The 25,418-nt window shown below is 37.3% G+C and overlaps 1 protein-coding gene and 1 non-coding gene across 2 annotated transcripts in view; both read left to right on the plus strand.

The window, feature by feature from the left end:
- Window positions 1–2,636: 2,636 nt before the first annotated feature.
- LOC149076946 (uncharacterized) overlaps window positions 2,637–25,418 on the plus strand; it is a 114,575-nt gene continuing 91,793 nt past the window's right edge. The window contains exon 1 of the mRNA XM_089244678.1: window positions 2,637–2,773. The gene's annotated coding sequence lies outside the window, so the exon portion shown is untranslated. The remainder of the gene's footprint in view (window positions 2,774–25,418) is intronic.
- TRNAT-GGU (transfer RNA threonine (anticodon GGU)) lies at window positions 14,685–14,756 on the plus strand. The gene has a single exon. It is a non-coding gene; the product is annotated as a tRNA-Thr (tRNA).

Here is a 25,418-nt window from a genome sequence, read left to right on the forward strand (position 1 = left end):
ACGAGTAAAATATCTGAAACAATTCGACAGACCACTTTTGTCCCGTATTACGGGACATTCCAGCATTTTCAGTTTCCCGAATTTTTTCCAACTTTTTCAACGATGCTTATTTAAATTTTTAATGCTTACTAAAATCTTGAATAAACAGCGTTTTCATAATTATTATGATAATTATGACTATAAATATTCATCTGACGTATTTGTCAAGTTCAGTGTTTTCCTCCCGATTTTTCAGCGATTTTAATTACAATTAGGGATTTTGCTGACTTGTGGCAACGATTCGGATAACAGTTGGTGGCATGTCGCATTTTACCGCAAGATCCCAGTTCCCCCCATTTTTCCTCAATGAAATATGGCCATCCATTCATTAGTATTATTTTTATTTGAACTTATATATGATATTAGTAATATATAAATTAATACAATTGAATAATTTTTCATTTAGTTAGAATCGAATTATCAAGTCTACCTGTAGAACGCCTATGCCATCGTCACGGACCGCTTCTGGTCCGCGGACCGTAGGTTTAGAAACACTGCTGTAAATGATAAAATTCTTTAAAATATCGAAAACGTAGAAATTTGAGCTTGAAAGAAACTAAAAAGTACTATTGTAATATCAATAATAATAATAATAATCTTTATTGTTTAGGGCCAATTGCCCCGTTACAAGGAAACAAGGTGAACAGTTAAATTTTTGTTTTATATGAAATACATGTATGGAAAGAAAAAAAAATATATACACACATAAATATATGCAAACAAAAAGTGGGAGTAAAAACGAAAAAAAAAATTACTTAATAAATAAATAAATAAAGTAATAAACATGTGAGAAGCATGCATGGTTATACATTCGAGTAAATTAAAAGAAATATATACATAAAGATTAAGTCAGAACTGGAAAGTTATGCACAAATTAATACACACACACATAAATATACATAGACACAGGGCCGCAATCGGGGGGGGGGGAGCAGGCGGACCTCATGCCCTGGAGCGGAGGGGGCGCAGAATTTATTCTCAGATCTCTCCTCAACCCAAGGGGGCGCCAAAATGAGCACCTGCCCCGGGTGACCAAGCATCCAGCTGCGGCCCCACATACGTATACACATATACAGACATATATATTAAACATGTTTAAAAATTGGGATGCAAGATAGAGTCGAACAGGTAAATACAAAAAGAATGAAAAAATTACGAAAAAAAAGTACAAAAAGCAAACAAATTTATTCAAGGGGGGTAAAATTAACAATAGAATGCGGGATGGGGGGAAATAAAATAGCAGATAGTGTGTTCATTGCCTTCCCTTTAGGATTTTTTTCAGAACATCTATATGCCCTCGCTCTCAGCTAAAATGAAATTTCTTAGTTTTAGGATAGACTGGAGAAAGTTTACGATTTGGTGGTATTTTTTATGTCTGTATGTTAGAAAGGAATGTATATTATTATCGATCAGGATATTAGAAAAATATTTTTCCCTGTAGTACTTATAAGTCGGACATTCCAAAATTACATGAGACCATGTTTCCAACTTTTTCAAATTGCAAAAACTACAATCTTGGTCAGGAGATATTTTGAAAGTTTTGCCCTGTATAAATATAGAATTTTGCAACGTTCTTAATTGAAAGAGGACCCTTTTGATCGACAAATCAATTTTCGAGAGTACATATTCTTCCGCAAAGATATGAGTTTTAATAAACCTGTAATATAAATTATAATAAACAACAATTAATATCGACTACGTTGACCATCAATATTCAAAAAAATAATAATAATAATAATGATAAACAAAAAAAAAATAACACAGTAAACATTTGATTTCATTACAAAAATTCTCTTTCAACCCACGCATAACAAGCTCGACGTTTTCGGTCTCTGGGTCACTGGGAAGCCATGATAATAATAATAAGAAGAAGAAAGAAAAAGTAAAAACGTGCTAATCACTTGAACGTATGCCCTGAATATTAATAATAAAATATAAATAACAATAACGAAATAAAAGAAAATGACGATGATGATGATAATAATAATAAAAAGAGGAAGTTGTTATGTAGTCGGGGGGAGGGACGAACTTACTACTGAAGTAATATACCGCATTTTCTTTTTATTACTTATTATTATTCTTCTAAATTCAAGCCTGGCAAGCAAATATGAGAGGCTTGAGTGGGAAAACCTGTTGCCGCTTATAGCGCCTTTTTGCCATAGTTTTCTTTTTGGCAAAAGCAAAAAAGAACTTGAAGAGAGAGGAAAGATCTCTTCTCCAGAAGAGAGTTTTAGAGGCTCCCGCAGGAAACGTTGCCAATAGATCTTTCTTCTTGTTCTTCTTCTTGAAGAAATAAAAACGAAAACTTAGAAGAAGAAGAAGAAGAGGAGGAGGATAGTATATACAGTATGTTCGTCAGAGTAGAGACACCCCGAAAAGTCTAAGTAAGAAGAAGCAGGCATCCAGCTTACTCTTGGGAGAAAAGAAAAACAGCAAAAAAAAAAAAACCAACCCCAGTCCCTCTGCTGTCTGAAGCCCGTACGGTTCTAACAACCCGTGTGTGTCTGTCGTGACCCTTCCTCCCAAACTGACCCATTGGATGGATGCCTTTGCAACATGAGGAAGTGTGACAAGAATTCCGTTTCCCAGACATTATAATTATGTTGTGTGTGTGTTGTGTTTGTGTGCTTTAAAAGTCCAGAGATAAACTTCCATCTCTTTCCTGTGGGATTATTTGTTTTTGGAAGGCTTTCTGTGGAGACTGGGACTGTTCTCAGCGATTTTTTGTTTATAAGTAAGTGATCGTAAACTGAAATTCTGTAATTTGATTTAATTTCTTCCATGTTTATGATTTAAATTATGTCTGCAGACGATGAGAAATCGGTTTTGTTTATTTGTGCGCAAGGCTTTCAAATAACGAATTTCGTCGAAAAATTTTATATTTCTTTTTTTATTTGTTCACTTGAAAGAGTAGGTTTTTTTAAAGAAAAATCCAAAACCAGAGCCGCAACTAAAAGCTTGGTTAGCTGGGATCAAGCACGCATTTTGGCGCCCCCCATGTAATGTTCAAAGAGAGGTTAAAGTGTGAAATTTGCGTCCGCTCTCTGGTCCGGCACCCGGGAATCACAGACCCGACTGCTCCCCCCCCCCCACTTGTGGCCCTGTCGAAAACTGTTTCATTTTTGGCTCTATAATTACTGGAAGTGACGTTATTGCCCATTTAAGTAGAACGAATTTAATGATCTTATTCTGATAATGGAATCTTTGAAGGCGTTTTTTCTTTGAAGATTTGTGTTTCTTGTAAAAAAATAAGTAAAAGAAATACTTCACAAAAAACTAGATTTTTCTATCGTTTTTCAAAATGTCTATGAAACTATTTTCCCCTGCATTTCAAATAATTATGGCAGTAGAATGAGCCGAGCAATATGTTCTAACTTATTGATTTACATGATTCTGAATTGAGAATGTAGTAATATGAACGTTATAGCAATAGCGTGTGGGAAGAACATGTTGATAACAACATGAGAAAATCTTTGTTTTTCTCAATATTTGTGTTGCTTGCTTTTTTTTCAAGAATTTTTCAAAATATCTCCATGAAACTTTTCCATTTTATCTCAAACGGCTCTGACTGTGAAATGAATCTAAAACTAAGCAATATGTTTGAAACTTTCTGATTTACGTGATTTTGAACGGAGAACGTCAAGTATTTTCAAGTAAAAATATGTATTTTTCCACGTATATACAATCATGCCTCTAAAACTTTTAGCTCATTGCACAGAAAAATGTCATAGCAATAATCTATGGGAATAACATGTTGATAGGAGCAGTAGTTTTTAATGTACATGTCTGACAGAAATACTGAAAATATACTAATTTTACATACAAATAATTGGCAATATATATATTTTTCCAAATATCAAGAAATAACACACATTTATTTTCTTAATTCTATACCATATCCAAACCAAAACCACGTGCGTTTAATCCAAAAATGAACTTTAAAAGAACACCGATTATGGACAGGATCCTATAGCCCTTCTATAGCACTTGGGAGAAAGTAAGAGCTAAAAGTAACCCCAGTCCCTCTACTGTCTGAAACTCATATGGTTCTCAACCCTTGTCGTGACCTTTCCTCCCAAACTGACAAATGGATGCCTTTGCAACATTAGGACGTGTGACCAGAATTCCGCTTCCCAGACATTATACAATAGAATCCCGTTTTAACGAATACCGTTATAGCAAAAATCTCGAACGAACACGTTTTTAATCCCCCAGATAAGTTTACGTAAGAACAAAATGCAAAAACCTGGGATTCCCTTATAACGAAATTTCGTTATAACGAAGTGATTTCTCCGGTTTCTTAGAGTTCGTTGTAACGAGATTGGACTGAAATTATATTGTGTGTGTTGTTGTGTTTGTGTGCTTTAAAAGTCTAGAAACAAACTTATATTTCTTTCCTATGCGATTATTATTTTTGGAAGGCTTTCTATCGAGACCGGGACTGTTCTCAGCGGTTTTTCACTTATAAGTAATAAAGTAAGCGATCGTAAACTGAAATTCTGCAGTTTGATTTAATTCTTAACACAATATTATTTATGATTTATTATTTATGATGTCTGCGGGTAATGATAAATCGGTTTTATTCAAACGTCAATGTTTTATTGAGTTTCTGTTTCCATCGGAATTTATGATAGTTTCTGAATGTGATGAGAAAATGAAAATTAATCCACTCTATGGTCTCGTGTATATTTAAATACACATGACAAATACATGGTCAGAAAAAACCCATTCTACTAATTTTTTTTGCTGTTTTAGAAAGGGCATCTTTTAGTGCCATTTCAGTAAAAAATGCAGATATAGGTACAATGCTTTTTTTATCCAGAAAAAGTTGATTCCTTGCCGGTGTCATTTTGCCATTTTTTGAGAGCTGATGAAATCTTAATATTCAAAGATTCACAAAATCACTCCAAATTGAGCGAATGGAAAATAAAATTCAAAATAACAACTATTCAATTTTGATAAACACGATTTCATCTGTTTATAGATGACATTAAAAGCACAGTGAACTGCATCTTTATCCTTATTAACAATTACCATTTTAGCTAATTAAAAAATGCACGCTAATAATTTAAATTCCTGTGCTGATGTTTTAATTTTAAATTAGCAGCACCAACTTACATATGTGTTTGTAAAAAAAAGAAAATACAAATACAATACATTTTTTATGGGGGGTGAACCATGGAGGGTTAAGAAAGGAGTCAAAGTACGTATTGAAAAGAATTCATAATTTATTTTGGAATAGAAAAAAAGTTGGAGTTGTCGACTAATGTGTTTAGAAAGTGTAAATATCTACTTTTCTTAAGCTTGTATGCGATAATAATTACTTACAAACAGGCCAGTAATCAACGTGTGTAGTAAAATATTTTACGTTCCCATGGCCAGAAAACCCAAATTTAATTTCAGCTTTGGTTATAGTAATTTTTTTTAATCGAAAATTCTGTGTTTTGATCATATGCACATAGCTAAATACGGCCATGTATATGTCATGATTCGTTATTTCAATATAATTGTTATTACTATTGATAATACTATTTATGATCGCAATGACCTTTCAAAGTTTTTAAGTGTAAAACAATTTTCTACATAAAAATAGTTTTCCTTTGAATTGACCATTCAAAGCTTTTAAATTGCAAACCGATTCAGGGTCTCAATTCCTCTTTTAATCATTGCTTATTTCAACTTGAAATTCCCGTTTGTGTTGTATTTCATGGTGGACATATTACTTCTTTTATAATAAATTGTTATTATGAATATTGATATTCTATCATATCGTTTTCTTATTTCCAAAGTGAACATTATGAAATTAATTGCAGCTTCTCAGTACGTCCATCATTATTTTCGGCATTCTTTTATCTTCCAATGTGTCCTTAAAATATTTGAAGTCTTCAATTATGTAAATTACTTTTTTCGCATACTATTGGCTCATAATCTCATTCATTCTTCACTGGTGCGTACTCCATTGGTTATATAAATAAACTAATGTAAAAAACAACAACTTTCATTTGCATACTTGACTGCGCATGAAAATAGCGTTGAACTTTCATTTTTTGCATTCATTACATACACTGGCCAACCAAAAAGATTCTGAAATTACCGGTTCAATGTACGAAATTTTTTTTTTTTTTTGGTATTCTATCGGCCTGGAGGAATCCCAGACAGATTTATTTAAAGATCTAGAATCTTAGATATATCTGGTGAGATACAGCTGACATAAAGAGGTAGAAATTTCCACATTTCGTTCAATTTAAAAGCATCATGACAGTAATTAATACTCAATTTAGCTCTTGCCTATGATTTGGTTTGTGCAGAAATTGAGACAGAATGATTTCAGATTGGAATTTGCGAAATATTTGCGGAATGACTTTGAGAATGTAGAAAAAAATTCCTACCAGCTGGAATAGGTTTTAGAAATGATGCCCTTGCATTTTAGTACTAAAATGAATTGAAAAAGATTTTTATTGTAAAACTGGCTATACAGTAATGAACGTTTAAAGAAAAACGCTTTGCATATATGCAAAGTTACGCATTTAAGCTGTAATTTTTGGCTACAGAAATGCCCACAAAATTTATCTTGCCCATTTGTGAAAAAACACCTCACATACATGCAAAATGAATACATTTTACCTAGACAGTCATCGACTTGCCAATAGAACCAAATCAATTATTCAGTTAGATTTTTGTTGATGTTTAGATTGCAATACAGTAGACAAATTGATCGCAGTGTTTTATTACCAGGGCCGTTGGTCTTAATTACGATTGGGATTATATACTAATCGAGTCGGAATAATTGTAGATGGGAGTTTTTTTAAATATTTGTGGAATGACCTTGGATAAAATGCACAAGAAACTAAATAAATAACATCAGAGGATAGATGCTATCACGAGACTTGCATGCTTGACTATATACACACCTGCATATTCAAGAGAATAGGCTCAAATTCCACCATGATAATTCATTTATGCAACAATTCATACCAGAACACACACTATGCTTACATGTTATAAATGACACCGATTACCATCACAATTACATCGTTATGCATGAGACGTATCGTATCCGACAGGAAACCACAGTCCGGTTTCCAGCTCCAACCTGAGACTGGTACCGAACGGGTAAGAAAAATACGCGTGCATATGCAGATTAATCACGGAATTAAAATAATATCCATCGCAGTTCAGAAGTTATGCGCGTATATTCATTATGGCAACAGATAGCGTAAGAAGTAATTGATGAAATCGGATTATTGATTCGTTTTTGCAGGAATGTGATGATAATTTACGTGGAATTTATTTTGAAATGTGTACTTTAACAAAATGTAGGAGGGGGGTAAATAAAGCAAACATGGAATTCCTCTTTCTCAGAAGAAGATTATTCCGCTTAATAGGAATTTCTTGGTGGAGTTGCAAAAAGTCAGAAAAACGAGTTTGTTTTGCTTTTAATCATCGTCTTCTTTAGAAAAGCAACGAGTGGTTACGCCTTTTTGTTGTGTTGGAAAAGTTACCTTCTTCAATTGCCAGGAAAAACATACAATTCTATAATGGAGGAAACTTATTATTATGGTTATTTTGTGTGTTTCTCTAGAAAACTATCAATATTTTTATCATAAATAATTGTATAATCACTGAAGATTCCTCCTTTGAAATATTTGTACGTTTTGTCCAGAATATTTTTGAAGAAAGTTTTTTATAACTTCATAAATTAAAATAACTGCAAAAAATTTCAAAATAATATATTTACCTAATTACATTTATTAATAGAATTTCGAGTGGTTTTTTAAAAATTTGTTTCGTAGTTTTTCCAGTCATTCAGCCTCAAATACGCATGAGCATAAAAATGAATTGAATTCTCTGATTGTGGCTATGATCTGAGCAATGTTATTTACGTATGATTATGAGCCAAAATTTTCTGAAGATAAATACAAGCTGAGCATATTGTTGACTATGAATATGCAACTAGGCATTGTTGAAGATGAGTTGAGCTGAAAATTGCTGAGTCTGGATCTGGATTCGCAAGCTGAATTCGATGACGCTTAACCCATGGATTCTTAAACTTTTGCCACCCGCGGCGCCCCTTTCCCTAATAAAAACTTATCCGCGGCTTCTCAGAGCAGTTCAACAAATAATCTTTTCAGAGCCTTTGTTGTCCCACCGCTCCGCAGCGCTCCTGACAAAGGTTATTAGCACACCAGGGCACTGCGGCACATAGTTTGAGAACCCTGACTTGGCCCATTACTGGTACCAATGGCCCCGCATTAAAATTTGACACTAGTCAGCATGATTTAAGTGTTGCCAGGTATAATTATGATATCCTTCAACACGAGTGCATAAGAATGAACTGGGCATTGCTGAGTGCATCTGATTGTAAATATAAGATGAGCGCTTCTGAGTGTAAATATGTGCTGAGCATACTGACACTAATCCGCATGGCACGAGCAGCGCGGAAAATGTTCAAGTGACAATACAATCACCTTGTGTTACTTATTAGCTTTTAGTTGGGGTTAGTAAATATTTAACTGGAGTTTTACAGTTAATTTAAATATTTAATTGGCATAAAATATTTAATTTTAAATGTTCGTAAGAGACCCCTAAATACATTCATGCCTCTCTCATACATAACTTGAACGTTAACGATTTTAAAAATTTCAGAACCATCCGGTATCTGCATAATAAATATGTGAGACTAATAATCTAAATTAATCAGGTTTTGTGTAAAATCACTAGTACGTTTAGCGTATATTTCATGGCGAAGGAAATTTATTGTTCATTTACACTTGACTTAAAGCATAGGTCAGAAAAAGTGTCTTGGCTGTTTCTCAGAGCAGTTCTTTTTTTCTAGCGAAGGATGTAAAGGGGTTTCTCCTCTCACGGAATTTCGAGATTTTCTGGCATCATCTTATACATTATCTGATTTATAACATGATTTAAAAACGTTCAAGGTAATCAAAAAAAAAAAATGAGACTTAATTAAAATAGTCACGGAGGAGAGAAAACTCGTTTTGGCACAACGTTCAGTTCTCTCGGGGTCCTTAAATTTTTGTTTCATTCAGGAGGGATGTTCCTTGGATTAAATTGATATTAGACGTGCATATATGTTCCCCCAACTATAGAAAAGAAAAATGATCGTATCGAGATGATTGAACGATAAATGAATACGGGTATCGGTACCATTGCATCTACCAAAATATGCTGAACTTTTTAAAAAATGCGGAACACAAGGGATTTGGTCAACTGTCGATGAGTAATTTTTAACGATTTGGTGAAGGTTTTCAAGGCACATTGACAAGGAATGAATTTGAAATTTTTTTGAGAGAGTGAGAAAGATTTTTTCCCAGCTCAATACATCAAAGAATTAGATATTTTTCTGGATATTATGCCGAGGTGAGCTCGTAAAAAAATGTCATCCGGTCTCCAACGGGACTCGAACCTAGGTACGCAAGAGGACCAGGGTTCGAGTCCCGGTGGAGAACAGATGACTTTTCTTTTCGAGTTCACCACGGCATAATATCCAGAAAAATGTATAGTTCCTTAAAAAATGTTAATTTTGAAAATAAATGAAGGTTTTTCGTTGATCACTGTGGTCATTTTCTGCACACGATGGCTAATTAGACTGGGATCTACAATTTGTTGCCAATTCCGGTTTCTTTACCGTCGATCCGAAAGTTTCAAACGGACTATTTGAAATAGTAATTATTATCACAATTTTTCGAGAACTCCAATGTCCCATTTGACTTAGGAAGGCCGGCTATTCCAAATTTTTGCTAATTTTTCTCCTATTCTGAGAATTACGTCTTGTCCCTCTATCCTTCGTGATACACACATCCACGCTGTAATCAGACGTTTTTTTTTATTCTTGGAACACTGGATGTTAGCTACAGATTAATTGCCGTCTTGTGTTAAATTTTAGTAGGAAATTTATATAGTGTATAGTTTATGTACCAATGTTCACTATGTGTATAAAATATTCACATTTTCCGTTAATGTATACATGGCCATATTAGGGCCGAAGACAACATCAGATGACTTTACGGACCATGGATGACCTGTAGTATGAGTACCCCTGGGAGGTACGGGACACACATTTTGGGTATACGCAAAAAATAATCAGCAATGACGGAAAAAACGAGTAGTGTCAAAATAGATCTGAAAATTAATTATGGAATGATATAAGAAGGAGTAAGCCTTCTACGTACTCCTAGGGGTACGCATGTCTGCATGTTAGCAAGCCTCCGTGCATTTCAAGAAGTCGGCAAGTCTTCTACGCATTTCTAGGGGATATTCACACTTTCCATGCATTTCTAGAGGGTATCCACGCCTTCCACGCACGTACATAAACCATACGTAAGCATCCCACGAATTTCATGTAAGTCGGCAATTTCCTACCAATTTCTACGGATATGTAGCCTCCTATGCATGTCAGGAGGTGTGCATGCTTCGTACGCATATTTAGAGGTCAGCAAGTCTCTTATGTATTTTTAGAAATAAATGAGCCTCTTACGCATTTCCAGAGAGAACGTGAAGCATGAAAGGTTGGGAATTAATGTACTGAAGGAGGTGCCTCAACGGTTCATATAGCGTAAGCCATATTTGACATTTTAACGAAGCACCCGTCAATTAGCCAACAACGTCTTAACGCAGAGCCCTCTCGGGCAGGCTTCTGGGACCTCATGAAAATGAAAGAGGGTTAAAAATTTCGAGAGTAAGCATATGTAAATTGGTAGGTATGAACTGTTTAGCCATGCAAACGCCCCAGAAAAAACCGTTTGCCTGAGGGCCCATTATGCTCCTAAGACGGCCGCGCACTAAGCTATACTACACACACAAGCGATACCAATGAGCTCAGTGGCTATGCGTTGAAGATCCTTATTATGAATCGTTCACATGGCTATTTCTTGGCAGAAAATCGTATTCTGTGATAGATCAAGTCACGCTGAATTTGAATGAAATAAAGCATAGGCGTGCATTCTGCCATCTCTTCTCAGGTTCTTTTGAAATTCTATCTGGATTCAGTCTCTATTGATGAAGATTCGTCTCATCCAAAATCTTTATGAATGAATAAGCACGGTTAAGGATAAGAGCTTCATTATCTCCACACCGCTCAGAACTATGTCGAGTGTCTCTATTATCTGAAATCGTGATTTTTGGGGCTGATAACCGAAAAAAAGGGAGACCCGAAAATATACTCTCAAGTGCATTAGAAAACGTTAAAAAGAGGGTAAAAAAATCGATAATGCTTCGTTGGAGCATGGTGGGGGGGGGGGGGGCTATGAAAAGACCAATATGGAGGCCCATAAAGACGTCGTATATGCATATACCGAACTCAAGCTCAATGGGACCGAACGAATCTCTGCTCGCACATGTGCACTTAAGAGAAAAAGCGTGACGTTTAATTTACGAGAATCCTTTTTCCTTTGCACATTTTTATCGGAGGATGAGGCACGTACAGGGTGCGCAGGGATATACTATACATAAAAAAAAAACTCGCACAGGGTAGAGTGCATAAGGAAAAGAAAAAAAAAACCAATTATCCAATTCACGATGTGTTGCCGGATCTGTTATTTGTGGTAGATATAGTCTGCTTAAAATGTCTGACACACACACACAGTAGAGAAGAAGTAAAGAAATCTCTATTGTGTTAGTAAAGACGGAAATAGAGGGAGAAAATAGGAGAAAAGTAAAGATTTGATGTCGTGATTTACGAGTATTATATATAAAAAAAAGCTCTCGAGACCTCACAAGCATGAAATCCTTTCTGATTAGTTTTTTTTCCCTCGTCTCCTCTTACCACAGATCATCATCGATAAGAAACGTGGAGCAATTAACCGCGAGTTCGTTAAATGATTGATCATCACCTGGAAATGAGATAGATCGATCGATGATAGTTCGATACTCGCTGCTGGCGTTCCGCTTTCTTCAACGTTTTGAGGTTGTTGTTTCGTCCTCAAACATGTGGTATGTGCCGGTGTTATTGCGTATCTGTCCATGGAATATCGATCTATGCGAGATAGTTCTATTTATCAAAATTGATTTGATACTTATTTCTATTAGTGGGGGGCTCAGTCGATTCCCCTGCCGCTATGGTGGTCGAGTGATCATAGTGACGGTCCTATCATATTTTCGCATCGCGAGGACCTGAGTTCGAGCCCTAACGCCGCCACAGTTGCGGTCGGTTGGAGCTATGTAAACCTGTATCCAGCACATGATCCCGAGTAACCCCCCCCCCTCCGCCAATATTTGCCTCCACTCCCATAGCAACCCATGGAAATATTAGATTTAGCCCCCTCCAAGAGCAATCTAAGACCTCCCAATATTTCCAGCAACTTCGACGTGCAAAAGCGAGCCGATCGCCCAGTTTGAAAGTCTCACCGCAGAAAGGAACAAGCCTATAACGATACAAATATTCAGTCAGAGAGATCATAGTTAGAAAAATTGATGACAGCACAAGCGTTACACAGAAACAAACTTCACATTAGGTTCACAACACATACAAGCACATTTTCCAGCGGGAACCCGTCTTCTTCGATCACCTGCTCATATCCCTTCATTGATACAGAGCGGCGGGCCATGATCTGGTTAGGAGTAGGTCGATTGCCCTCAAAATAGAAGGGATTGAATTTTCAATGTGTTCTCACAATAGGTCGATTGTCCTAAGTTTGACAATTTCAAATATATATAGATGACAGCACTAAAAGTTCCCACACAACATTAGGTACACACACAAACTGTTAGGTACAGTATTGCAAAGTTTATTTTCCAACTAGATCTGGTCTTGAGATTTCCATTCTAGTTGCTAGTTGTGTGTGTGTTTTTCTGGTCTTTTTTAAAAAGTTTTCCAGTGTAACTAATAGTTTACTATTAAATTACGTGAAAATACGGGAATGCCCTGGAAAATAGGGGACGTATGGTCACCAAAATTATGACTAAAATTAATTCTGGTTGCCCGTAAGCCCGGTTTCTAGTTGTTTTTGATTAAGAATCTAGTTGGATTTTTTTTTTGGCTGCTGGAAACACTGGCTAGGTAAACGCACTTTGTTCCAGAATATGCCACGAAGTGGGGCTGAAAGAGATCTCGAGACAACGAGATAAGTCAAAGCCTCCTAGAGAGAGAGAGAGAGAAGGACAGATACTACTCCTAGAGTACTTCTAGGAGGCTTTGGATAAGTCCGGTGGCATTTATTCATTCATGCCCTCAGTCTGATTTTCATTATTGCAGATGATGGGGGAAGATGGATTTTGAAATTTTTAAAAAGATAATATTTGATTGGCAAGTAAATAAATATAAAAATTATCTGCAACTTTTGTTGGGAATTGGAATAGCAATCAAAACAGTGTTGAAACGCATGCCAGAAATATATTTAAGCTAGCGTCCTCTGCTGATGACTTAACGCACTAATTTTCCGTATTGATGGCATATTATAGCAATATGTTTATCTCTTTTTTTTGGAAAAAATTTTGTCATGGGTTACTATTTTGATAAAATTCACAACAGTTAATCTCAATTATAGGGAAATTTGATTCAGTCAAATATCGGTTAAATAATGTTTTTGCCAAAAAGTTGAAAATATTTCTTCACATTTTAAAATTTAAGTTTCTCTTCTTTCTTTTCAAAGTGATAAAGAAGAAATATTCCTCAATCATGATTTAATTTTTGAGTTCACATCTAACTTTTCGAACCTTTCAGGTCAAGATTATCAGAAAAAATCAGACTCATTATCTGAAAAAAGACGTATAACCGCAGGAATTAACCAAGGCTCCAGCTTGGGCTTGATGATACGCACTGTTTTCATGGATGATTATCATATGGTACCAAAGGGCATCCTGGGTTTATACGCTAACAATGTTATATTATGACATGAATGTCGCTCTCCACTTGTTAATACAAGACATACGGAAGACTGGATGTTGTGAAGATATTTATTATTTGAGATGTTAATTTTTTAAGGAAGGAAAAAACTCATCTCTGCCTCTACCGGGAGTCGAACCCGGGTCCCTCGATTACCGGACGAGCACTCGTCCGGTAATCGAGGGACCCGGGTTCATGTCATATATATAGCCCACTGGTTGCTCGTCGTCCATGAGCTATTAGCTGATCGGTTTCACCGTCCATTGCACGGTTCCGTTCGGCATATATGGCGCCGCTGTGGTGGTCGAGTGGTTATAGTGACGGACTCACGATGCGAGGATCCGGGTTCGAACCCCACAGTGAAGTTGGTTTTCTGTGGTTCCCAACTTCAAGGCGCAAATGCGAGCCGATCTCCCCGTTAAAAAGTCTCGCCACAGAGAGCAACAGTCCTACAACGAAAAATCATTCAATCATAACAGTTCACTCATAGTTTGAAAAACTGATGGCAGCACTACACATAACAAGCATTACAGAGAAACAAAAAAAATCTTCACGTCAGGTTTCACTACACGTACACGCACATTTACGCATGTACCGATTCGTTGGGGGTTCCGCGGGGGGTTGTGGGCGGGGTGCATGTGTGGTGTAGCAGTAGTAGGTAGGGCTCGTAGGTAGGGTAAAAAAGGGCTCGGGGATCCATGATGTTCTTAAGTCAGCCACCTCGTTGGGCAATTTGCCTGTTGTGGTGTTGTATTTGTAATAGTTTGTATTGTAATATACGCTCTAGCGAAGGAAAATCTCTATCTCCTCTGTAGCTTAGTGGTCAGAGCACTCGTCCGGTAATCGAGGGACCCGGGTTCGACTCCCGGTAGAGGCAGAGATGAGTTTTTTCCTTCCTTAAAAAATTAACATCTCAAATAATAAATATCTTCACAACATCCAGTCTTCCGTATGTCTTGTATTAACAAGTGGAGAGCGACATTCATGTCATATATATAGCCCACTGGTGGCTCGTCGTCCATGAGCTATTAGCTGATCGGTTTCACCGTCCATTGCACGGTTCCGTTCGGCATATATACGCTCTAGCGAAGGAAAATCTCTATCTCCTCTGTAGCTTAGTGTTCAGAGCACTCGTCCGGTAATCGAGGGACCCGGGTTCGACTCCCGGTAGAGGCAGAGATGAGTTTTTTCCTTCCTTAAAAAATTAACATCTCAAATAATAAATATCTTCACAACATCCAGTCTTCCGTATGTCTTGAATGTTATATTAATTTTAACCGACAGGAAGCCCTTGAAAGCGCTAAGTCACCTCTAGGAACTGATCACAAATGTCGAAAGATGGAATGCATACAACAATGCCAAGTTGAATGTGAGGAAATGTGTGATGATATGGCTCACAAACTTAGATATCCCATCAAACACGAAGCTCATCATAGAACGACAACATATCGTTCCATCGACTCAAACTAAGTACCTGGGAGTCACCCTGGATGAAAGAATCAACTTCAGGAGCTATACCAAGAACAAAATCAAAAATGCTCAGATCCTCTTAGAGAATCTATTGAGATCCTGCTATCCGAAGTCCAAACTCAGTTTGAAGAACAACGTTTTGATGTACGAACAAATCATTCGCCCAGTGTTGCCACATGGTGCCCCAGCTTGGACTTTCGCATTTAAGAGCAACATGTACAAATTACAACGATTCCAGAATCGCGTCCTCAGGCGCTTCACTGGAGCACCAAGATTCTACCGATCTGCCATCTATAACATCGGTACTTAGCATCAACTAGCAACGGCAAAAACGTATCTATAACTATCGTCAGCTTAGGTAATTCTTCTTGGTACCATTGGGAAATCATGCATGTACAAATTATGAAGCAGAGGGGCCAAGGATACTGCCCTGAGCGATTGAGGCCGTGATATGTCTAGGATTAGATGTGGTAATCCTAGACATATCAGAGCCTCAATCGCTCAGGCCAGTGTTTTTGAAAAGAAGTGTCTTCGCTAGAAAAACTGTTTTCATGTGGGTAACTGGAAAAATTGAGCTTCCCCCAAATGCATTTATAAACGTGGAAGGAAATATTATTCATCCATCTGATACACATAAATACCTTGGTGTAATTTTCGATAAACGTCTTTCGTTCGCTCATCACTGTTCTGAAGTTATTAAAAAAGCAAAACAAGCCAGAGGGGCTCTTAACAAAATTTGCAGGCATAATACAGCCCTTTCTATCAACAACAAACTAATTTTGTATTAAATTGAATTTGTATTAAATTGTATTATTTAAATTGATCATACATCCTGCATTATATTACGCAGCTCCAGCCTGGATGTGTGTTAGAAATCCTAATATTCGTTTCCAAAACGTTTCCAAAACGTAACACTCCGAAATTTTACCAGGTCCCCCCTTTGTCATCAGAAATAGGCATATACGCAGAGATACCAAGATTGCAACAATCATGGATTATGCCAAAAGGCTCTCCAGAAACTGCTATGATTCTCTAGACAACTCTGACTATGAACATCTTCGTGAAATCTCCAATTATAATAGCGCTGATACTTAATGAGCCTAAAAATTTTTCCGAGATGTCCATACTCAATGTTCCTTGTATTATATGACTAAATTATCCCTTATGATGTCAGAATTGATGCACTGCATATATCAATGTAAATACTTCATGACTTACACATATTATACTTTCTATTTAACCTCAAGTTCAGTATATTTTTAACCGTTATTATTTTTATCTGCTTTATCATATTCATATAGCATTAATTACATCCCTATTAACATGTTGCAGCTCCAGCATCTTATTCATCGTATGGTGACTTAATTGCTATTTATTCATACATCGTATTATCACATATAATTAGTTAGCATCAATAATCAGGAATATATGATATCCATTAATTCCTGTGGAGGTGACTGTTAATTCCCGGGGTAAAAATGTACTTTAGCCACATTTCTAAATTTTTCAGCATCTTAGATTTGGTGTGAGATGACTATTAAATTGTCACCATCAATATTCTATTATGCCAACCATGGCTTCAATGCACTACTGCATTTAATTGGCAGAGCGATGGGGGGGGGGGGGGAGATGTATGAGCTGTTAGTCTCATCTACGGCACCCGATATACGAGTGAAGGTTCAAGGTTTGGATAGATTGAATTTCGATATTTGTACGCGCTAAAATAAATAGGTTTCGTTTTTCAGCGTCATCTGTCTTTAGGAGTTAGGATGATATTTTTTTATTTTATACTTAAAAACTTTGATGATATATCCTTATGTGTACTTTTTATAACTTTTTTATTGTTAACCGTTGGCTGTAAGTGGATTCGTACAACCCTCTTCTCGGAAGCCCCTGCCAATCAAGTTTGAGTCGTGACTCCCTGATCAAGAATACCTGTCTAAAAGTGAATTTGTACTACCCATCTCGGAAGTCCCCTGTGACCCATAGGTTGAGAATTCCAGCCTCAAAAAAAAAGAACATTTTACAGTTACTGTATTATAGTGCTTGGTCTATCTTCCGGTTTCGGTTGTTTATGCATGTCTGCTCTTACCATCTCAAGATCAACAAGGTTGTTAACTAATGAGCCGTCAGTAAAACTCCGTTGGAGTCAAATAGTTTTAAAATACCATCACATACACAGTTTTAGGATATAAATGGACTTCACGCTCCATTTAGGATCACAAATCGCTCTCTAAAGAGCAATGACAGAGATAAGAATCTGAGTTTACGTTGTGACAAAGCATGGTAGAGATCCTTAACTGCAGTAGATCCAGAGTCCATGCTGAATATGTACGAGTATATCTGTAGTGAGGGAATAACGAGGAGGAAAACTGAATTGATTAAGTTGTCCTCCAATCATGGATCCGGGCAGTTTTGAAATGGCAAAAACTTTTACTTGACCTTTCCGTTCATTTTCTTTTCCTACCTTCTCTGCTTCCTACGCAAAAAAAAAAATCGCCTGTCGTGTATATGGGAAAATTCACTTATACGCTCGCTCTCCATAATGAGTTTGAACATTGAAGAAAAAAAAATAAAATACGTATACATCATAATGATGATCGATTGGCGCGATGATGTTGATGCAAGAGCTCCTAATGATTTCTTGGATTTCGGGTTCAAAGATTTCTCGATTCCTTTATATATTTTTTTGTTGAGACTGTTCAAACATCTAGAAGGGTTAGGTAGATTTCGTACTTGGTAGTGAGTCACGATCCACCGAGGTAATCACATGAATAGATTCGGATTATTTGGAAATTTGAATGTTTCGAAACATAAGGCACGATTTCTAGCGTTAAATATAAATCTCAATCTCGAGGAAATGGTTCTGTAATGGTCGGAAGCCAAATAAAACCTCTGTGGCAAAACAACGCTCAATACTGTATTTACATGCGTGAATTTATCGTCTTCATGCATATGAGATTAGTTCTCCGGCAGAGAAGTTCACTGGAAGAACAAACATCAGTTCGAGAGAAATGCTAAACTAACATGGATGAAGAGCGTGTATTTAAGGGCGCACACTGTCCGTAGAAAAAGTTTCTGGACTGGAGCTATAAAAAAAATTCATCCGAAGAATTCCAACTATCTAGTACGACTACTACTTAATCGTGCATGCACCTCGTGCACATTCCTTTGAGGAATTTATACCGAATCGGTACATGTCGGAAAATATTATGTGAGTGTATGTATGGCTCTAATGTATTTATGTTGTCAGAATAATTTATGTTGTTTCGTGTTCTAGCTATACTAAAATGTACTGCCGTTAAGGAGGTGGGTTGGAAATGAAGATGCCATCTCTCGGTGGTCGCCTCAAGCTCGTTAGAGAAAATATCTTGTTATCTACATTATTCCCCCCGGATCGAACCTACAACCTGACGGCGACCTTCACGGTGGTAGATGAGCATCTTACCATCGCGCCACTCTGGCTCATACTCTAGCTAGTGCCACCAACTGGGTTTCTATATTCTGAAGTAATGACTGCAAATGCTTGAATTTTCATGTTATATAAGTATCATAATGAAGGTCTGTGCCTGCTCTCTGCAGAAATATACATTTTTTTTCAAATGGGACATTGGCTCGCACTATATTATCTACTATCAGATAGAAAGCGAACTTTGGGCTCGAAGGCCATCGTTTTTAGGCCAAGTTCAGGGGTGGCCCAAGAGGAAATCTCCAGCCATGTGAAACATCTTTTTCGTGCCATTTCGGCCTGGTGTCTCTATGTCACAGCCACGCTTGAAAAAAAAATCGGAAAAATGTCGTATACATATATTTATATTTGACACATCTTTCACGTTTTATTCTGTCCAATACATTCATAGTTTGAACTTTGAAGACAATTTTGAACGTATACGTTAAGAACTTAGTCATAGGTGGCTCTAGGGCCTTATGACCTGTGCGGCAACAAAGGGTGCCATTCTAGGAGCGGTATCGGATACTGGATAAAGAAATTAAATAATTGACAGAAAACGTTATTCTATTTCATTATCCCGTATTCGGCGCCCTTCCTAGAGTGGCACCCCGGGCTACCGCATGGGTCACACGGCTCCAGTCTTTGGGTAAGTTCTTAACGTCTTTTTCATGTGACGATGGACACAAAAGAAAAGTCTCTGATTTAGAATCCCTCTGTCCACACTAATTTTGGTGGTCAATTAACGTCCTATTATTGGCCAATCATTTAGCTTTATTCGGCTGTGGTTTTTGGAAACCGGGGAATTCTGCAAGGAATTGATTTTATGAATAGGATGCGTGGGATATATTACTGACATTTTATGTTTGACGAGAAATCGCAAAATATCGATGAGTGTGAAAGATCTATTGTCCTTACTGTCTGAAAAGTATCACTAATTTTCAAGTATTGAGTCATTACTGATACCTATCCTTCCAGTAACCCATTGAGTGGTCAAATACCAATCTTTGTTGCAATTATTTAGAGTTCATGCAATATTTTTCACATGACACTTTTACTCGGACGTTCGACCGTTGTTTTTTGCCTTCTGATGATTAGTGGCGTTCTTTGAAGCTTCAATATTGACTAAAAAATAGCTATATTAGATATAAGCCATTTTCACAGATTTGCCTAGTAACCAGCTTATAAGTTTTCGATGCGACCATCTTCGTTTTCAAACGAATTACGTAGATGACAACCCTCTCTTTGCTCATATCATAGCAGAGACGAGATAAAAAAATTTCAAGGGGATTAAAAGACAGCTCACAACGGTGTATAAAAGTACCATATTGTAAAAATTAAAGAGCAATAATGACAATTAGTGTCCTCATACGCGCAGGGCCGTAACTAAGATTTGTGTGTGCGCGTGCGTGCGAGTGTGCCTGTGGCGCAAACATGATCCTCACCCTCTGTAAAACTCGATTATTTTATAACGGTGTTTCTCCTTCCACCTAAAAGTTACGGCCTTCTAGATTTTGCCAATTGCAGCTGCACTCTTTGTGAATGAATGAACACCAAGACTTTGCCACTGGACTTATCCCGTTGTCGAGATCTCTTCCAGTCCAGCTTCGTGGCAGAGTCTGGAACAAGCACTCTTTGTCCCCTCCCTCTAGTTCTGGTCGTGAATACGGCCACGCAAATTTGTCCGTGATATTTTGTGTAGATGGTAGGCCTATATAATGCAGAAGAAAGCAGTTGATGATTGATTTCGCGTAGCTCAAAAATTCTCATAAGGGATTATAAATAAGTGAGAGAAACTGTTCTCTGCTAATCATGGTTATGAAAGTGTGAGGAAAGTTCACTAGCAACAATTCATTGTCTCGCAATTTACTGTAAGGAAAATTCACCGATATGACAATGCTAGGAATATTCATCGACAAACAATTCATGTACAAAGTGACATAGTGTGTGAGTGGATGAGCCAGTAAGCGAATGAGTGAGTGAATAAGCAAGTATGCAAATGAGCAAGTGAGTGAGTCACTCATTCACTCATCCACTCGGTAACTCACCCACTCACTCGGTCACTCATATGGTCACTCATTCACTCAATCGCTCGTTCCCTCACCCACGCAATGGTTCACTCATACGGTCAGTTAATCACTCCCTTTCCTACTCACTTGATCACTCATACGGTCACTCACTTGATCACTCATATGGTCACTCACTTGATCACTCATACGGTCACTCACTTGATCACTCATATGGTCACTCACTTGATCACTCATACGGTCACTCACTCTGTCATTCGCGCGGTCAACCCTTCGCTTACATATTCACCCACTTGCTCAACCACTAGGTCACTGATGACGAACTGTTGCCAGTGAATTTTCCCAGCTGTGATTTTTCCGTCGATGAACTTTCTGACGGTGGATTTTCCGTAAATCGGTTATCGTTTCCGTATCAACATTTAAATGTCGCTCGCTCACCTTTATATGATATAAATGGGGGTTCGAACGTAGGTTTGATTTATTTCTAAGGATGGACTCACGGGAAAGATGTCAAATGAATACGAAGCTTATAACGAACGGTATTTTCATTTTATTATTTTTCAAATTATTTTTCTTTTCCATTGACCCAGACGAATACATGAAATCACGTCATCTGCTTCCCGTCATCTTCCTTTGAAGTTCTAGATATTTCTTTCTCTCATTTTTTTTTTTTTTATCATTAACGTTGCCCACTGCTGCCCACTTGTTGTTGTCTTAATTAACAGAGACATGTTAAGTCCTTGCCGTTGATGGATCTTCGAAACGTGTGACATAATCACGTCTGTTCATGCTCAATGGGAATGTCTGAATATCGTCTAGGAATGTTGAAAACAGCGGAAATATTTATCTGAGAAAAAAAACGAAATCTTTCCGAGGAAAAACCACAATAAAACGCGAATTTATCTTCTTATCTCCGCCATTATTTCAAAGAAAATCTTTCTAGTGGATGTCATATTTACATATCTAGATAGGATTGGACGAAAAAATTTCACTTTGTGGCGTTATACACATGGAATAACTAATCTCTTTTTGTACTCATTAATTTACTTTGATTTTTGTTTAAATGCCCTCTATGGCCATGAAGTTTAATTTCCTGTTTACAAGTTTCTACTCAAGCTTGTGAATAAACTCCATCGGCTGACATGGATCGCAATGATAACTGATAGCTCGTAGGGAGCACGTGATCGAGAATGATCTCGACTGAAAAATAGAGATGGTCAGCCTCGTAAAGCTGGAGAAGAGGGGGGAGGGGAATGGACGACCGGGTATGATCGAAACCTCCTAGATGTAGTATCTAGGAGGCTTTGGTATGGTGCTCCGAAACTAAAGGGGGGGAGGGTATTGAGTTCATCTCACCACAGAGCAATGATAACAATATTTCTCCAAAAATACAGGAGGTTGGACGAAAATACTGGACACATTTTAAACATTAATAACAAATCAACTAATTGACATAAAAACGTGCGGTTTACACTTTATCATAGACTAGAGTTTTTTGTTTGTTTGTTGTTTTTTTCATAAATTTGCAAAAAATAGTTCACAATCTTATATATAAATGTGAAAGTATGTATGTATGTATGTATGTATGTATGCTCTTTATACAAATCTACAGTTTTAGGCCGATCGTCGCCAGATTTTGCATATATACCAAACAGGACCAGGATTGAACCGTAGGCTACTTTAAAAGTTCGTCAGAGCTGAGCAAATGCCCGAAATGGGCGAAAAACTGCCGGGCAACAATGGTTTTGGGGCCTCAACAATCACTTTCGGAACGTTTACTTTGGTTACCGTGGTTCCCAACAATGCGTTTCAGACGTGTATATGTCTTTACAATGGTTTGTCAAATCTTTAACGCTGCCATCATAACAGTTTATTCCTTTATAATGGTTTGGCTCTTTTCCAATACTCTAAGTAATTGAAGAAAACCCTGGACGCGCCAGATATTTTTGCTTGCATGTATATAGGGTGTCCTGTAAGTGCTAATGTGGCCTTTATCTCATCAACCACCCATCGTTGCGGTATAGTTTCAATTTAAAAAGTGCTTAAAAGGAGTTTGAATAATATTCGCTGCAGAAGCTGGACATCTGACGTCACTAACAACAGAGAACAACAACTACGACGATAAAACAGGGAATAAAAATGTTCAACGCCAGTTGATGAACTCAATGCTTGCCTCAAATCATCAGCACTCTACTTCACCAAACACCAACTCTGGCCATATCGCTACATTGCAATTTACTGCCATTAGTGAGATGGGTTGGAAGTGAAGGTGCTGTCTATCGGTGGTCGCCTCGAGTTTGTTAGGACGTCAACACTCTGGCACGAAGCTAAAAAAATTATCATTATCCACCAACATGCGAGTTCAACTGCAAAATGACTCAGCACTGCTATCATTTTCACATCAGTTTATCAAACTTGGCAATGGAAGAATTCCCGTAGACCCAAGCACTGGACTGATAACGTTCACAAATGGATTTTGCCAGTTGTTAAACTCAGTTCAAGAACTTGCAGACAAAGTCCTCCCAAACATTCAACAAAATCACCGAAACCATGAGTGGCTTTGTGAGAGTGCAATTCTGGCACCGAAAAATGACAGTGTGAACAAGATCAACGGAAAAATCCTAAAAATTATTCCGGGAGACTCCACATTTTACAAATCGGTTGACACTGTCACAGACACAGCGCAAACAGTTCTGTATCCTGCAGAATTTCTGAACTCTTTGGATATTCCGGGTGTGCCACCACACAACTTGACCCTCAAAGTCGGAGCACCTATAATGATTTTAAGAAATTTGGAGATACCGATACTCTGTAATGGCAACAGACTCTGCGTGAAGCAATTGCACAATTACATCATTGAAGCAACGATTCTAACTTGGATGTGCCAAAGGAGAAGACGTCTTCATTTCACGTACCCCAGTTATCACTAAAGAAATGCCATTCACATTCAAGCAATTACAGTTCCCGATTCGTTTAACTTTTGCCATGACAATCAGCAAAGCGCAAGGCCAGTCGTTAGCAGTGGCAGGTATCAACCTACTTGAGACCTGTTTCTCACACGGACAGCTTTACGTCGCCTGTTCGCGTGTTGGTAATCCTAAAAATTTGTACGTCTACACACCAGATGAACAAACAAAAATATTGTGTATCCACAAGCGATTGCCTGAAGTTTTTAATTAAAATATTTAAAAATAAAAGTAAATTTTTTTTTACTTAATGCAGAAATATTTTGATTAAGAAATAATTAATAAGCTATATATATGCAAATTTTTTACAGGGCGGGCAACGTCGCCGGGTATCAGCTAGTCTATATATATAAAATTGATTTTCTGTCTGTCTGTCTGTGTGTATGTTCTCTATACAAATCTACAATTTTAGATCGATCGTCGCCAAATTTTGCATATATACCAAATGGGACCCGACTTGAACGATAGGCTACTTTAAAATTTCGTCAGCCCAGGGCAAATGCCCCAAATGGGCAAAAAACTGTCCGGCAACAATGGTTTTTGGGCCTCAACAATCACTTTCCGAACGTTTACTTTGGTTACCGTGGTTCCCTAGCAATGCGTTTCCGACGTGTATATGCCTTTACAACGGTTTGTCACTTCTTTAATCCTGTTAGTATATGTATAATAGTTTATGCCTTTATAATGGTTTGCCACATTTTCAATATACTCTCAGTAATGAGGTTTTTTGAATAGACGTCATAATCATCATCAGCATCGCTTTGAGAGTCAGGAAAAGGGTGATCCTCATAGAAATCAGTGCTAAAATTGTCGATTTTACTGTAGAAATGCGGATATTAGTGGGATTTTCCGCCCCATCAATAATTTTAAAAATTGTATTGAATTCTCGATTTTTGAAATATTCAGTTCGCTTAGAGATATACGAAGCCCAGGAGATTAAATATGAAGTAATTAGCCAAACCTATACTTTTGAGTTGGATATTCGAGCAATATCATTGATTTCATTTATATCTTCTCAAGTATGAAAATTAATGTCTCCATATTGTCTCTTTTGATATTTATTTGAATAAATTCATGTGGGTTAGGATATTTTAAAATTAGTTATGAGCCCGTGAAAAGTGCATCGAAAAAATTCCACAGCTTTAACTAAGGATTTTTGGAAGCTGGAACAGACAGATGGATAACTTGAAGTTCAAGGGGGGGGGGGATCGAAATGCCTAGCGCCCCTTAAAAAAAGAAAAATATATATTCATTTCTACGTTTCTGTGTAAATCTAGATTTGTTTATTTCATGAATCGCGCAGGTCGCCATATTGGTTAACTTAGACACGGTTTGTATGTCCCTCAAGAAAAAGAGAGGGAGATATCACGTGATCCAAAAAAGCCTCATTGAAGAAAACCCGGGCAGCGCCGGGTATTATAGCTAGTAAAATATAAAATGCAACATAAACAGTGTATAATGGATGCTTATGACAATTTGCGTTACATAAAACTGTCACATTATAATATGAGTACCTATTTTAGCTCGGTCTACATCTAAACGGGTGCTCATATTGAAGTATAGTAGTTTTATTCAACATGAGCATCATTTCACCTGCTTAGATATAGCCCGAGCTAAAAAGGGCACTC

Source organism: Pholcus phalangioides, unplaced genomic scaffold, assembly GCF_987345545.1.
Source record: "Pholcus phalangioides strain wild (caught in Gottingen) unplaced genomic scaffold, Ppha-v1.0 ptg000015l_1, whole genome shotgun sequence".
Lineage (NCBI taxonomy): Eukaryota > Metazoa > Arthropoda > Arachnida > Araneae > Pholcidae > Pholcus > Pholcus phalangioides.